Source organism: Eleutherodactylus coqui, chromosome 3, assembly GCF_035609145.1.
Source record: "Eleutherodactylus coqui strain aEleCoq1 chromosome 3, aEleCoq1.hap1, whole genome shotgun sequence".
Lineage (NCBI taxonomy): Eukaryota > Metazoa > Chordata > Amphibia > Anura > Eleutherodactylidae > Eleutherodactylus > Eleutherodactylus coqui.
Window position 1 is genome coordinate 278928012 of NC_089839.1, and position 16154 is coordinate 278944165.

A 16154-nucleotide genomic window follows, 5' to 3' on the forward strand; every position below is an offset into this window, starting at 1 on the left:
CATTATAACTTGTGACTGAGAGTCATGCTGTGGCTACGATGCAACCAGAGGCCGTTTAGCCTCTTGTGACATGTCATATAGCTTCCTCTTGGCCTTGTCTATTTGATGCTTTTCAATGGTCGAATAATGCACTGCAAAAAGTATCATATCCAAGAATAACAAATCAGCAAGGTTGCCTGAGGTTCGGGTGGGAGTGCCAATGCCAAGCCACCGAACATTACACCACTTTTCATTGTCTTTAGCTCACTCAGTGTACAGCCGGAAGTAGTGCTCTCTATGTTGAGCACCTGACTCTTCACCCCTCTCTTACAGTGTGTGAAAGTCATAGGGGAGGGGTCAGGTATCCAGTTGTACACAAAGTTAAATGGGATGTACAAAGTTAGGCTTTTATCACCTATCCATTGGTGAGACCACCAGCAATCTCAGCAGTGAGCAACCTAACAATCAGACTTAAATCACCTATTCTATGGTGTCTACCTTGGTACAACCACTTTAAAGATTTGGTGAGAGGGTGGACTCCAGCCAATCAACTATTGATGACCTATCCTAATGTTCCAGACAACTCCTATAGTATGATCATTTGTCCCCATATGTATGAAAAGGGCCTTAAGGGCTCCTTGAGACTAACGTAATTGCACCGCCCATGCAATGCGCAGAGAATAGAACCCATTGATGTCAATGGGTTCTTTCATATTAATTAATCAGTGTATTTGCCCACCAAAGGGCCTCTCAAAAGTCTAAGGGCAATGCGCAAATGTGCGCGTAATACGCAAGGAGATGCAAAATATGCTGCACAAAAACGTGGAGAAAAGAACACATCCGGACTTCATTAGGCTAAATTGCTTTTTAAATCAAGATAGGGAGGCGTGGTGTTGTGCACAAAACAGTACGATTGGGAGCTGCATGTTGCTTTAAAAAAGTACTGCTGCTCCAGGAGCAGAGGGAGAGATGCAAGGAAGCTCTGCGGGGCTTTCCTTCATTGCTGGGGACTGCCTACATCTCAGTGCAGATGCACTGATTCCCCTGCAGGGGTTATAGAGAGATATCCCCGCTGTGAGGAAATTCCTCCATCTCCCCTGCAGGAAAATTCCTCTCTCCCCGCAGTGGGGATATCCCTCCAGCTCGCCTGCAGGGAAAGCCCTCTAGCCCAGCAGAGATGAAGGGAGTCCCCAACGATGAAGGGGGATCCATGGGGATTCCCTTCATCTCGCTCTTTCTCTCCCCACTATGGCGAAATCCCTGAAGCCCCGTGGAGATGAGGGGAGCCCGCGGGGAGTCCTCTCATCCCTGTGAGGACTAACAGAGTGTACAGTGGGACATTTAAAATGTGCCTCAGGGTTTAGCGGCATGGCAGCACTCCCTCCCCCCTCACTTTTTGTCCAGCTCCCATAGGAGTCTTCAGAATCTCTTGCGCATTGTGCACCAAAGATAGGTCAGGTCCTATCTCTTCACGCAGCAGGGAATCTGAGTTGCATGAATTTCAGTTACTGAGGTCCTTTCTTAATGGCGCAGCTAAAATTCCTTCATCTGAACGTTTCCATAGGAAACCATTGGTTCTAATAGTCGCAATTCTTTTGTGTATGTAAATTAGCGGCGCAAAATCCCCCATGTGAATGAGCCCTAATAGTGTGCATTTTGTTGCATTTTTAAGTGCAGAATGCGTTCTGTAGCACATTCTGTGGAGGTTTGTGCAAATTTCCTTCCGCATACTTTAGTTGCGGAATTACATTTGCCGTATGTTAAAAATCTGCAACAATAATTCTGCCAGCTTTTATGCATTTATGGATTTTTTAATCTTGCAGTTTGAAGTCAGGACTCCTTCACACGGCTCTGTTTGTACGTATTTTTGCGCAAGCAAAATCTGCGTGCGCTAAGTACAGAGAATAGAACCAATTGATTTCAATGAGTTTGTAGTCATAAGCATGTTTTCAGCGCATTTCATGCATGTGCAAAGATATAGGACCTGCTCTATTTTCCTATGTTTTACGCAGCATTGGCTCCATAGAAGTCTATGGGAGGTGTGCATACAGGGGAAGGCTTCTTTCACACAAGCATTTTATCATAGCTATTTTGCTGTGCTAAAACGCCACCCAAAAATTGTGACCATCTGAAGCATTGGATTCTAATGCATTTGTTCAGTTGGGCGATTTTTCGGCGCGTAAAATCGGCCAGCTGGAAAAGATAGCGCACACGGGGTGCATTCTGGTCCCCCTCTTTTATGCATGAGTGGAAAAGATAGGATTTGTCCTATCTCTTGCATGAATACGCCTGCTGGTCCCATAGACTCCTATGGGAGCCTACGAAAGCTGCCGGAAAAGGGAGGCGGGAGGGATTTTAGCTGCAGACCGTGTTGCTAAAGTCCCTATTCCTCCCCTTGCCAACAGGTCCCATAGGCTGGGGAGGAAGGAAAAGGGACTAGCTCTGCTAAGCTCCAGCTCCCTTGTCCAGCAGGCTGCAAGGGGCGGAGAAGGGGAGGGGGAGGGGGTTTAGCAGAGCTGGACTTTCTTCCCCCGGCCGACAGTTTTCCGGGCTGCGGCATATATACATCTTGGCTGTCTGAATGAGCAAGGAAATGGGAGATGCAGTTGCAACTTGGTCGCGGCTGCCTCTCGTGCATGCGATTTTCGGCCGCGATGCAAGCGAACGAAGATCGCAGCGCCAGCGTGAAAGGTCCTGACGGGTGAAACACTGCACAAAACACAGGAAAAAAAGACAGCTGGAACTCATTAGGCTTTAATAGCCAATCAATTCCATGGAAAGGGAGTGAACAGATTTTAACAGATGCAGAATTGAAGCCCCATAGGTATAACATTGTGATGCAAAAATGTCCGCGTGGACTAATTCCACCTCGTCTGAAAGCACCTTTAAGCAATATGCTACAGAGACACACTGAAGGAATTCAGCAACGTGTGCAGCAGTGCAGCTCCAATACAGTACAAGCCAACTGCTGAAGGTCATCTGAAGGTGGACCACTACTTTAATGAAAGAATAAAAGCAAGAAGATCTGAAGTCAAGGCGCTTTTGCAAGTTGAAGAATAAAAAAAAAAATAGAAGGTCCATATGCTGAATCGTGTGATAGACTTCCCTTTGTGAATCCGCACCTCTTGTAATCCAATTTAAAAGATTTAAATGACTGATCGTTTTAAAACAGACAAGGGACACAAAGTTCAATTAAAAATCTCGTTCGGCACATTGTGAACTAAGCACTTCTAGCAAAGGTGTGAAAAACAAATTTATTCCAGCACCCTCATCACTGTCACAGATAATCAACTTAATTAGGTGTTAATTATGTTTCACTGTTAAAATGAAATGTGACTATATCTGCACACAATCAAAATTAGTTCTATTACCCGAGCACCGAAATATCACTCTTATGCATTTTTGCCATTGCTATTTTTAAATAATGCTGCACATGGAAGACTCCATCGAAGTATCCTTTTCCAAATAAGTAAAAAAAAAAAAAAAAGTAATATTTTCTGCTGGATGAGCAATTTAGGAAAATAACACGTTTTGTATTATTCTATTTTCCGCACCTGCAGAATTGCAAAACCCAGGGGCCATAGAACTCTTCCCTATTTAACGTAAACTGCTCAGGAGAGAGCAGAGAATATTAAGTTAGCTGCGTGGTCGGGGTTAGAGTGCCAAAGTATTAGAGCTAAGCTGTTTTCTCAGCAAATGGATAACATTATGGATGAGCTGCGCTGCACGCACCTGACTCTGAGCTGCAAGGTATGAGATGACCCCAGTGAGTCTCAGAAACCTTCCAGAGACACACAGATATAGCAGAGTTGGGTTGGCAACTAATGGACCTGCTTTGTAGACCGTGATAACTTACTGGGCCATGAGTTGGGCCAAGTAATAAACCGGACTCTGCTATATCTTCAACCTTTGCTCAACGATAACTTTTGCTCATCTATTTAAGGCTTTATTCACACGGGCGTTTTGAAATTCGGCAACTGAAAATCGTATGAACGAGAGAAAGACGCGACCAAGGCGCAACTAAATCTCACGTTTTTTCGCCCATTTACATGGCCAGGTGCGGCGTATATATGCCGCAGCCTGGAATTCCGTTGGCCAGGGGGAGAGAGTTTAGTGATGCTAAACTCTTTCCCCTACCCTTTGCCAGCTGCAATAGAAGCTCTCATAGAAGCTCCGCCCCCACTCACTTTGCTGGCCAGCTCATGTAGTCTTTCATAGGAGTCCATGGAGCCACCAGAGTTCTGCAGTCAAAGGGTAGGACAAGTCCTATCTTTCAAAGGAGAGATCTTTGCGTCAAAAATCGTGCCTCCTGCGTATCTTTTGACATGCAATGTTTTAGGCGTGTTAAAAAACCTATAGAAAGCCGTAGGTTCTTTTAGGCTAGGTTCACACGGGCAGAATTGCTGTTGAATTTCCATGCGGAAAGTCCATGCGGCACTTCCACCTGCATCTCCTAATCCTGGGATTAGCCAGCAAAGTGGACGAGATTTTGCAAAATTTTTCATCCACACGCTGCGGCCAAGCCGCACAAAAACCGACATGTGGCAGAAAATTCAATTCCGCAGCATGTCAATTCTTTTCTGTTTTCCGCAGTGGCCTCTCTCCTCTCTACGGGGAGAGAAATCCACAGCGGAATGCATCTAAAGGCCGTGGGTTTTGAAGCTGCCCTTTTTCAGTGAAATTCTTACCGTTTCTCAGTGCGGCCATTCCAGAAGAATTCAGCTGAAATTCCATCCTGTGTGGCCCCAGCCTTAGATGGGTTTTTGGTCGCTGATTTTATACGCTGTGTCCAACGATAAGTCTTGCCCTATCTTTGGCCGAGATATGCTGGAAGCTCCCATAGACTCCAAAGGGAGGGGGAGGGAACGCTAGGCTTCTATGGGAGCTGCCGGCTGAACGCGGCCAAAAGGTATTACAAGACCTATCTTTTTCAGTCACATGTAAAAGCAGCCGGCCAGAATCGGCAGTTGGTGCGCTATTTTTTCCAGTTTCGCGCCAGAAAAATCGCCCATCTGAACGAGTGCATAGTAATGTAATGCTTCAGATGGCCGTGATTTTTGGTTGACGTTGTATCGCCGCAAAATAACCATGATAAAATGTTTGTGTGAATAAGGCCTAAGGCTTATTTCACGCGCGCGTTTATACGTGGCTAATGTAACTGCAATCAAAATTTGCAACCATCTGAAGCAATGGATTCCAAAGCATTCATAGATGGCTGATTAGCACCCCAAAAATGCCCAGCTGGCCAAGAAAATACATCAGTGGCCGAATACGCTGGCCGATGTTTTGACACGGATGGAAAAGATAGGTCTTGCCCTAGGCTTCTATGGGAGCTTCCAGCAAAGGGTTGGGGAGGGGGGACTTTAGCAGCAGCTAGCGCTGCTAAACTATGTATGTCAGCTGGCTGTAAGTATTTATGCCAGCCAAAGGAATTCTAAACGGCGGAGTCTATATGCCGCGCCCGGCCATGTGAATGGGCGAGAAAATGCAAGATTTAGCCATGAGGCTTTTTCTTATTCATGAGATTTTTGTCTGCAATGCGGCTGGCCGAAAATCGCTGAGCTTGTGTGAAAGAGGCCTAAAATTGTGATTAAGTGTTCATTATTAGAGATGAGCGAGCATACTCGTCCGAGCTTGATACTCGTTCGAGTATTAGAGTGTTCGAGATGCTCGTTACTCGTGACGAGTACCACGCGATGTTCGGGTTACTTTCACTTTCATCTCTGAGACTTCCCCCTGCAACGTTCAAGCCCTATACCACCCCCCCTGCAGTGAGTGGCTGGCGAGATCAGGTGTCACCCGAGTATATAAATCGGCCCCTCCCGTGGCTCGCCACAGATGCATTCTGACAGAGATCAGGGAAAGTGCTGCTGGTGCCGGAGCTGCTATAGGGAGAGTGTTAGGAGTTATTTTAGGCTTCAAGAACCCCAACGGTCCTTCTTAGGGCCACATCTGACCGTGTGCAGCACTGTTGAGGTTGCTTTTAGCAGTGTTGCACAATTTTTTTTTTTGTATATCGGCCGTGCAGAGCATTGCGTCCGCAGTCTGCAGTCATTGTACAGAGTATAGGGCCAGTACTGGTGAGGCAGGGAAAGAGATATTCAGGCTATATAGGCAGTGGGCTTTTTCCAAAAAATTGATCGCCGTCATCCCGCCAGAGGGAAACAGTATACATAATATTATACGCTGCCTACAGTATCTATCTGCTGGGGGTAGTAGTCGTAATTAATACGCAGCTAAGCGTTACAGCAGGCTTGCGCAAAATTGTTTCCTGGATCTGCTGTCTCTGTTACATGATCGCCGTCATCCCGCCAGAGGGAAACAGTATACATAATATTATACGCTGCCTACAGTATCTATCTGCTGGGGGTAGTAGTCCTAATTAATACGCAGCTAAGTGTTACAGCAGGCTTGCGCAAAATTGTTTCCTGGATCTACTGTCTCTGTTACATGATCGCCGTCATCCCGCCAGAGGGAAACAGTATACATAATATTATACGCTGCCTACAGTATCTATCTGCTGGGGGTAGTAGTCCTAATTAATACGCAGCTAAGCGTTACAGCAGGCTTGCGCAAAATTGTTTCCTGGATCTGCTGTCTCTGTTACATGATCGACAGCATCCCACCAGAGGGAAACAGTATACATAATATTATACGCTGCCTACAGTATCTGTCTGCTGTATCAGCTCAGCATTTAAAAAAAATAGAAGCAAAATACTTAAGGCCTACTACTGGCCTTTGGCCACTTGACTGCTTCTGCGCTGTGAATTCCACTAGCTCATTCATACGCACCTACGTCTCACTACAGGCGTGCGCAAAATTGTTTCCTGGCTCTGCTGTGCGTTCCGTAAGGGAAGTCAGCCTCCAACCACAGGCCAATAAGCGGCACATTTAATTACAGCGTTCTGTTTCTGCACTACTGGTAATACAGCATGCTGAGGGGTAGGGGTAGGCCTAGAGGACGTGGACGCGGGCGAGGACGCGGAGGCCCAAGTCAGGGTGTGGGCACAGGCCGAGCTCCTGATCCAGGTGTATCGCAGCCGACTGCTGCGGGATTAGGAGAGAGGCACGTTTCTGGCATCCCCACATTCATCTCACAATTAATGGGTCCACGCGGTAGACCTTTATTAGAAAATGAGCAGTGTGAGCAGGTCCTGTCGTGGATGGCAGAAAGTGCATCCAGCAATCTATCGAACACCCAGAGTTCTGCGCCGTCCACTGCTGCAACTCTGAATCCTCTGGCTGCTGCTTCTCCTTCCTCCCAGCCTCCTCACTCCATTACAATGACACATTCTGAGGAGCAGGCAGACTCCCAGGAACTGTTTCCGGGCCCCTGCCCAGAATGGGCAGCAAGGGTTCCGAATCCTCTCCCACTGGAGGAGTTTGTCGTGACCGATGCCCAACATTTGGAAAGTTCCCGGGGTCCGGGGGATGAGGCTGGGGACTTCCGGCAACTGTCTCAAGAGCTTTCAGTGGGTGAGGAGGACGATGACGATGAGACACAGTTGTCTATCACTCACGTAGTAGTAATTGGAGTAAGTCCGAGGGAGGAGCGCACAGAGGATTTGGAGTAAAAGCAGCAGGACGATGAGGTGACTGACCCCACCTGGTTTGCTATGCCTACTGAGGACAGGTCTTCAGAGGGGGAGGCAAGTGCAGCAGCAGGGCAGGTTGCAAGAGGCAGTGCGGTGGCCAGGGGTAGAGGCAGGTCCAGACCGAATAATCTACCAACTGTTTCCCAAAGCGCCCCCTCGCGCCATGCCACCCTGCAGAGGCCGAGGTGCTCAAAGGTCTGGCAGTTTTTCACTGAGAGTGCAGACGACTGACGAACAGTGGTGTGCAACCTTTGTCGCGCCAAGATCAGCCGGGGAGCCACCACCACCAGCCTCACCACCATCAGCATGCGCAGACATATGATGGCCAAGCACCCCACAAGGTGGGACGAAGGCCGTTCACCGCCTCCGGTTTGCACCGCTGCCTCTCCCCCTGTGCCCCAACCTGCCACTGAGATCCAACCCCCCTCTCAGAACACAGGCACTACCGTCTCCTGGCCTGCACCCACACCCTCACCTCCGCTGTGCTCGGCCCCATCCACCAATGTCTCTCAGCGCACCGTCCAGCCGTCGCTAGCGCAAGTGTTGGAGCGCAAGCGCAAGTACGCCGCCACGCACCCGCACGCTCAAGCGTTAAACGTGCACATTTATCAGCCTGGAGATGCTGCCATATAGGGTTGTGGAAACGGAGGCTTTCAAAGGTATGATGGCGGCGGCGGCCCCGCGCTACTCAGTTCCCAGTCGCCACTACTTTCCCGATGTGCCGTCCCAGCCCTGCACGACTACGTCTCCCGCAACATTGTAGGCGCCGTCACCAACGCGGTTACTGCCAAGGTCCACTTAACAACGGACACGTGGACAAGCACAGGCGGGCAGGGCCACTATATCTCCCTGACGGCACATTGGGTGAATTTAGTGGAGGCTGGGACAGAGTCAGAGCCTGGGACCGCTCACGTCCTACCCACCCCCAGAATTGCGGGCCCCAGCTCGGTGGTGGTATCTGCGGCGGTGTATGCTTCCTCCACTAAACCACCCTCCTCCTCCTCCTCCTACGCAACCTCTGTCTCACAATCAAGATGTGTCAGCAGCAACACGTCGCCAGCAGTCGGTGTCGCGCGGCGTGGCAGCACAGCGGTGGGCAAGCGTCAGCAGGCCGTGCTGAAACTACTCAGCTTAGGAGAGAAGAGGCACACGGCCCACGAACAGCTGCAGGGTCTGACAGAGCAGACTGACCGCTGGCTTGCGCCGCTAAGCCTCCAACCGGGCATGGTCGTGTGTGACAACGGCCGTAACCTGGTGGCGGCTCTGCAGCTCGGCAGCCTCACGCACGTGCCATGCTTGGCCCACGTCTTTAATTTGGTGGTTCAGCGCTTTCTGAAAAGCTACCCACGCTTGTCAGACCTGCTCGGAAAGGTGCGCCGGCTCTGCGCACATTTCTGCAAGTCCCACACGGACGCTGCCACCCTGCGCACGCTGCAACATCGGTTTCATCTGCCAGTGCACCGACTGCTGTGCCCACATGGTGGAACTCTATGCTCCACATGTTGGCCAGGCTCTATGAGCAGCGTAGAGCTATAGTGGAATACCAACTCCAACATGGGCGGCGCAGTGTGAGTCAGCCTCCTCAATTCTTTACAGAAGAGTGGGCCTGGTTGGCAGACATCTGCCAGGTCCTTGGAAACTTTGAGGAGTCTACCCAGATGGTGAGCGGCGATGCTGCAATCATTAGCGTCACCATTCCTCTGCTATGCCTCTTGAGAAGTTCCCTGCAAAGCATAAAGGCAGACGCTTTGCGCTCGGAAACAGAGGCGGGGGAAGACAGTATGTCGCTGGATAGTCAGAGCACCCTCCTGTCTATATCTCAGCGCGTTGAGGAGGAGGGGGAGGAGCATGAGGAGGATGAGGAGGAGGGGGAAGAGACAGCTTGGCCCATTGCTGAGGGTACCCATGCTGCTTGCCTGTCATCCTTTCAGCGTGTATGGCCTAAGGAGGAGGAGGAGGATCCTGAAAGTGATCTTCCTAGTGCGGACAGCCATGTGTTGCGTACAGGTACCCTGGCACACATGGCTGACTTCATGTTAGGATGCCTTTCTCGTGACCCTCGCGTTACACGCATTCTGGCCACTACGGATTACTGGGTGTACACACTGCTCGACCCACGGTATAAGGAGAACCTTTCCACTCTCATACCCGAAGAGAAAAGGGGTTCGAGAGTGATGCTATACCACAGGACCCTGGCGGACAAACTGATGGTAAAATTCCCATCCGACAGCGCTAGTGGCCGAAGGCGCAGTTCCGAGGGCCAGGTACAGTAGCAGGGGAGGCGAAGAGATCAGGCAGCATGTACAGCGCAGGCAGGGGAACACTCTCTAAGGCCTTTGACAGCTTTCTGGCTCTCCAGCAAGACTGTGTCACCGCTCCCCAGTCAAGGCTAAGTCGGCGGGAGCACTGTAAAAGGATGGTGAGGCAGTACGTAGCCGATCGCACGACCGTCCTCCGTGACGCCTCTGCCCCCTACAACTACTGGGTGTCGAAGCTGGACACGTGGCCTGAACTCGCGCTGTATGCCCTGGAGGTGCTTGCTTGTCCTGCGGCTAGCGTCTTGTCAGAGAGGGTGTTTAGTGCGGCTGGGGGAATCATCACAGATAAGCGTACCCGACTGTCAACTGACAGTGTCGACAGGCTTACACTCATCAAGATGAACAAAGTCTGGATTTCCCCAGACTTTTCTTCTCCACCAGCGGACAGCAGCAATACCTAAACAATACGTAGGCTGCACCCGCGGATGGAAGCATTGTTCTCTATCACCATCAAAAACGTGGACCTTTTAGCTTCATCAATCTGTGTATAATATTCATCCTCCTCCTCCTGCTCCTCATCCTGAAACCTGACGTAATCACGCCGAACGGGCAATTTTTCTTAGGCCCACAAGGCTCAGTCATATAATTTTTGTAAACAATTTTTATACGTTTCAGTGCTCATTAAAGCGTTGAAACTTGCACCTGAACCAATTTTTATTTTAACTGGGCTGCCTCCAGGCCTAGTTGCAAATTAAGCCACATTAACCAAAGCGATTAATGGGTTTCACCTGCCCTCTTGGTTAGGCATGGGCAATTTTTCTGACGTACATTAGTACTGTTGGTACACCAATTTTTTGGGGCCCTCGCCTACAGTGTAATCCAATTAATTTTTTGCCAACCTGCATTAAAGCTGACGTTACATCAGCTGTGCTGGGCACTGCAATGGGATATATTTATGTACCGCCGGTGGGTTCCAGGGAGCCACCCATGCTGTGGGTCCACAGGGAGTTGTAACTGCATGTGTCTACTTCTAAAGAACCCCAGTCTGACTGGGGCATGCAGTGTGGGCCGAAGCCCACCTGCATTTAACATGACATTACCTCAGCTGTGATGGGCAATGCAATGGGATATATTTACGTACCGCCGGTGGGTTCCAGGGAGCCACCCCTGCTGTGGGTGCACACGGAATTCCCATTGCGGAGTTGTACCTGCCTGTGACTATTTATAAAAAACCGCGGTCTGACTGGGGCATGCAGACATCTTGACAGAATGAATAGTGTGTGGCACATAGGTTCCCCATTGCTATGCCCACGTGTGCAGCTCCTGATGGCAGTGGCACAGGATTATATTTCTCATTGATTCTGTACAGCATTGTGGGCTATCGCCCCGCCCCTTTTAAAGAGGGTCGCTGCCTAGCCGTGCCAACCCTCTGCAGTGTGTGCCTGCGGTTCCTCTGGCAGACGCACTTATAAATAGACATGAGTGTGGCGTGGCATGAGGGCAGCTGAAGGCTGCGCAGGGACACTTTGGTGTGCGCTGTGGACACTGCGTCGTGCGTGGGGGGGGGGGGGGGTTGGCAGCATGTAACCCAGGAGAAGTGGCAGCAGAGTGTCATGCAGGCAGTGATTGTGCTTTGTTGGAGGTAGTGTGGTGCTTAGCTAAGGTATGCATTGCTAATGAGGGCTTTTCAGAAGTAAAAGTTGTTGGGGGGGGGGCCCACTCTTGCCGCTATTGTGGCTTAATAGTGGGACCTGGGAACTTGAGATGCAGCCCAACATGTAGCCCCTCGCCTGCCCTATCCGTTGCTGTGTCGTTCCCTTCACTTTCTTGAATTGCCAAGATTTTCACAAATGGAAACCTTAGCGAGCATCGGCGATATACAAAAATGCTCGAGTCGCCCATTGACTTCAATGGGGTTCGTTATTCGAAACGAACCCTCGAGCATCGCGATAATTTCATCCCGAGTAACGAGCACCCGAGCATTTTGGTGCTCGCTCATCTCTAGTCATTATCATCATGTAAGCAAGGCACAATTTTAGGGCTTATTCAGATGACCGTATGCGCAAAAACACTCGCCATAGCACAATGTATTTGTGCAGGAGTGAGGTTTTTGAGATAGATTTGTGCATGTGTCTGTGTATAGTACTGTCATTTTTGAGCACGCAGCGCCAGTTCGCACATGACACATGACACATCCTTTTTTGTGGTTTAAAAGCCTAATTAGCCTAATGAGGTCTGGATGTGTTCTTTTTCCCATGTTTTGCGCAGTGTTTCACGCTTCCCCTTGTGCATTTGTGTGACCCCCTATAGACTTCCATGGAAGCCTTTGCTGCTCAAAACAAAGAGATAGGAGTCTATTCACCTGCACGAATTTACGCACCGAACTGCGCAATTTTGCAGTGCTATTCGATGACATTGGGGACTAATAAGGCTGCTGAGCCGGTTCAATCACGCCAGCACTGATGTGAACTGGCTAGGCAGTGTAGAAAATCACAGTAGAATGTGCGGATACAAGCTCGGTAGTCGGCAAGAGCGCTCCCTTCATAGCGCAATTCTGTCAAACTATCACGAGAATATCTAATAGAGATGAGCGAACGTACTCGTTAAGGGCGATTTCGCAATTGAGCACTGCTTTTTTCGAGTAACTGCCTACTCGGGTGAAAAGATTCGGGGGGCGCCGGGGGTGAGCGGGGGGTTGCAGAGGGGAGTGGGGGGGGGGGTGGAAATAGCCCTAAATGAGTACGTTCACTCATCTCTAACATCTATGCATTTGCTTATCTGCAGGAGACCTAAATTTGTTGCAAAATCTGCATTCGCTACACAAAGATTTTATCACAGATTTAGATGCAGATTAAACACATTATAAAATCACGCCCACAAAACGTGACAAAGCGAAGACATTGATTTCAATGGTCTCGCCCTTCAAGTGTAGGAATATCGTGTGGGAAAAGATAGGCCTCCCCCTATCATTCTTTCTTTTTTTTTTGTGCTTGCAATTGCACAAAGTTTAAACTGCAAAAGAAAAAAAATGCATGCAACTACACAGAGTCTGGGAGGGTGTTGTGACTCCTTAAGGAGAGCACCCAAAAAGTGTGCGAAGACACCCAGGGGTAGAGTGGGTAGGGGGATGGCATAGTCTCTCCCCAAGGAGAGCACCCAGTAGGGGTGTGGGGACACCTAGAAGGTGAGTGAGGAGACTTATATGGTCACGCAAGCTCCTCTGGGTAATTTATGCAAATAAGGAGATGGAACAATACCTCTGCAGCGCCACCTATTGGATGGCAGCATTCCTTAATATCAATGTCAGACTCCATATACAGGTCTTTATAACAATGATTGGGAATAGGAAACCAAGCCAGAAAACCATGGTTATAAAGACCTGTATAAAGGGTCTGACATTGATATGAAGGAATACTGCCATCCAATAGGTGGCGCTGCAGAGGAATTGTTCCATCTTCCTTATTTGCATAAATAATTTGCATTACGCAGAGTTTGAATAGTCAAAGAAAAAAAGGTTTGTGCGCTAATACGCTCCGTAGGGGGTTTGTTCTGGTGACAAATTGCCTTGTGATTGCGATCGCGCCTCGTTTTTAACACAGTTTTATGAGGCAAAAACAAAAGTGGATACACATAGAAGAGAAGCATCATCTTTACTTCATTTGGATCAAACCCTGACTATGAATAAAAAGAAGTGGCATCAATAACTGCACGAGTGACTCCAGCTTGTGGGACATTTAAAATTTTGGTCAAAAATTCTGAATATACAAAACCAATTTGCATAATTTCATTTTCATGTTCTTCTTGTGCTCAGCAAATGATTTCTGCACAGTCAGAGCAAAGCTGTTAGGTCAGAGATAAAGTGCAGATAAACGGAATATAATGTAGATTCAAAGAAGGAAGCAACAGAATTCTACTTTTTACTTTTAATGTGAATTGTGAAGAAAATTGCACATATCACAAGATGCCTATGACGTAGGGAAAAGAAAGTATGAGCCATACTACTGAACTTCTTATATGGAATTTTATCTGTCAAAAGTAGAGGATGTCCCTTACTAGCAGCTAAAAATGCCATTATACGACATTTAAAGGGATTTTCTGGGAGTTGGACGTTGATAACCTCAAGATCCTTGATATCAGATCGGTGGCGGTCTGTTTCAAGAGGATACTGGAATTGAGCTGCAGTTGGGCCGAGTGATGAATGAACATGATGATGCTGGCCTGAGCAGAGGACGCTGAGCTCACCTGAGTGACATGGTCTCTTCAAACAGATGATCAGACGGGTCCTGAGCAGCAAACCCCACTGTTTTGATACTTAGTCGGACCTCATCTGGAATACTGTGTCCTATTCTGGGCACCCCACTTTAAAAAAGACATAGACAAACTGGAGCAAGTTCAGAGAAGAGTTACTAAGATGGTGAGCGGTCTGCAAATCATGTCCTATGAAGAACGGTTAAAGGATCTGGGAATGTTTAGCTTGCAAAACAGGAGTCTGAGAGGAGACATAATAGCTGTCTACAAATATCTGAAGGGCTGTCACAGTGCAGAGGGATCAGCCCTATACTCATCTGTACAAGGAAAGACTAGAAGCAATTGGATGAAGCTGAAAGGGAGGAGACACAAATTGAGTAGTGATGAGCGAACTTTTCAAAATTTTAGTTCCGCCAATTTGGGCAAAAAGTTTGGTTCAGTCCAAATTAGTTTGAGCTAAATCGAACTTCAGTAATACCTTTAAAACTGTTGTGTATCACTGCCATAAAAACTCTGTATAATAGCCTTAGGTCACTTAGGAGTGGATCTTAGTACTTTTGAGCCGTTTAGGCAAAGTTAATGCAGAAAAAGAAGAAAAAAGAAGATGGAGAAGGAAAGAGATGCTTTCCTTTTTCCTTCCATTTTATCGTTCTATTTGACTTTTTCTTATTATTTTGAAGGAAAAAAGAAGAAGAAACATTTTCGTGGATGCAACAGAGATGAACCACCCAAGGTTCGGGTTTACTTTGAACCAAATGTTTAGCTAAGTTCAACCCAAAACAGGGTTTGTGTTGCAGCCGTTCTGAGGCCTGCACCTGGCTTGCAGGCCAGACCAGGTTTTGGGTGTGCCCTTGCTTCTCCGGGAGCTGAGGGGTGTGGTAGCTGCAGGAGTAAGGTCAGTCAGCACCTGGTGCTGAGTAGCCTAGCTCCTACTTAAACAGTGCCAGCATTATCTCCTGTGCTGGTCAATTTCTTCAGTTGCCTTTTGGACAGCAATACAGCTTGGCTGAAGCTCTCCAGACTAGCTAAGTGCTTTTCTATTTTGGGTTTTCTGTTTCGCCTTTCTTTTGTGCTAGGGCTCTCTGATAGGGACTAGTCAGTGGCCTAGGCACGCGTGCGGGCTCGCACTTGTCAGAGCGATCGGTCCGCCGAGTAGGCAGGGCCCCCTCCCGGGTTAGGGGAGTATAGGGAGAGAATTCCCCCTAGTTTTATGTTTCCTTTGCACAGTTATGCCTTTTGTTTGTGTTATTGAGATTGCACGTCCTGAGGACGCAACAGTTTGACTGTTTAGGTTCGCTTAACACTAATCATATGTAAATAATACTGCCATATAATAGGGGAACTTTATTAAGCCCAACATTTCTGACACTAGGCTTAGTACAATTTCCCTTTGTGCATGGTGCACTCAATACATGCAGAGGAACATGCCTCTTCATGTACTAAGCACATCCCGACACTTCTGTGCACCTTCTCAGGTGCCAAGTCCGACATGGCGTACATTCCTGTTATACTTTACACCAGCTTCTGGCGTAAGTTACACATAAATCCATGCCCCCTCCTGACAAGCCTCGCCCACTTTTACAAAAAGTGACGGGGCGGCACAGAAAGAATAAAAGTCCCAATTTTTTTCTCAAATAACCACTTGCGCAAAAATGTGTGACTTTTTTATGCCAGAAACTAACGTAAATAGGTTTATGACTATTCCCCAATATGTCCATGATATACTGCCATGTACTGCCCACACTGCAATGTTATACATGCCAAATAATACAACAAGTGGTATACATTTGCTCCATTGTGGATACCCTATGTAATTTGACTTTTGTCCGCAGTAGAATCTGGCTTTGATATTGATATACTCCAGTGTCAGTCCTGATACAGTTTTACAAATGACTGATTTGCTTCCAAAGCTACTTTATATTTACCTGTTCAGGAAGATTGAACTCACAATTATTCAAAATTTGCTTCAAAATTTTCCTCAAAAATGCAACTGTATAACCAGCCTTATGGGATAATATGTGTATTCGTGCTTAAACATGAATTTTCGAACACTTTGTAGTGACAGTATGTGTGA

The 16154-nt window shown here is 48.0% G+C and overlaps 1 protein-coding gene across 4 annotated transcripts in view; it reads right to left on the reverse strand.

Moving 5' to 3' along the window:
* PAPPA2 (pappalysin 2) overlaps nt 1–16154 on the reverse strand; it is a 208633-nt gene that overhangs the window by 38921 nt on the left and 153558 nt on the right. The window lies entirely within an intron of this gene.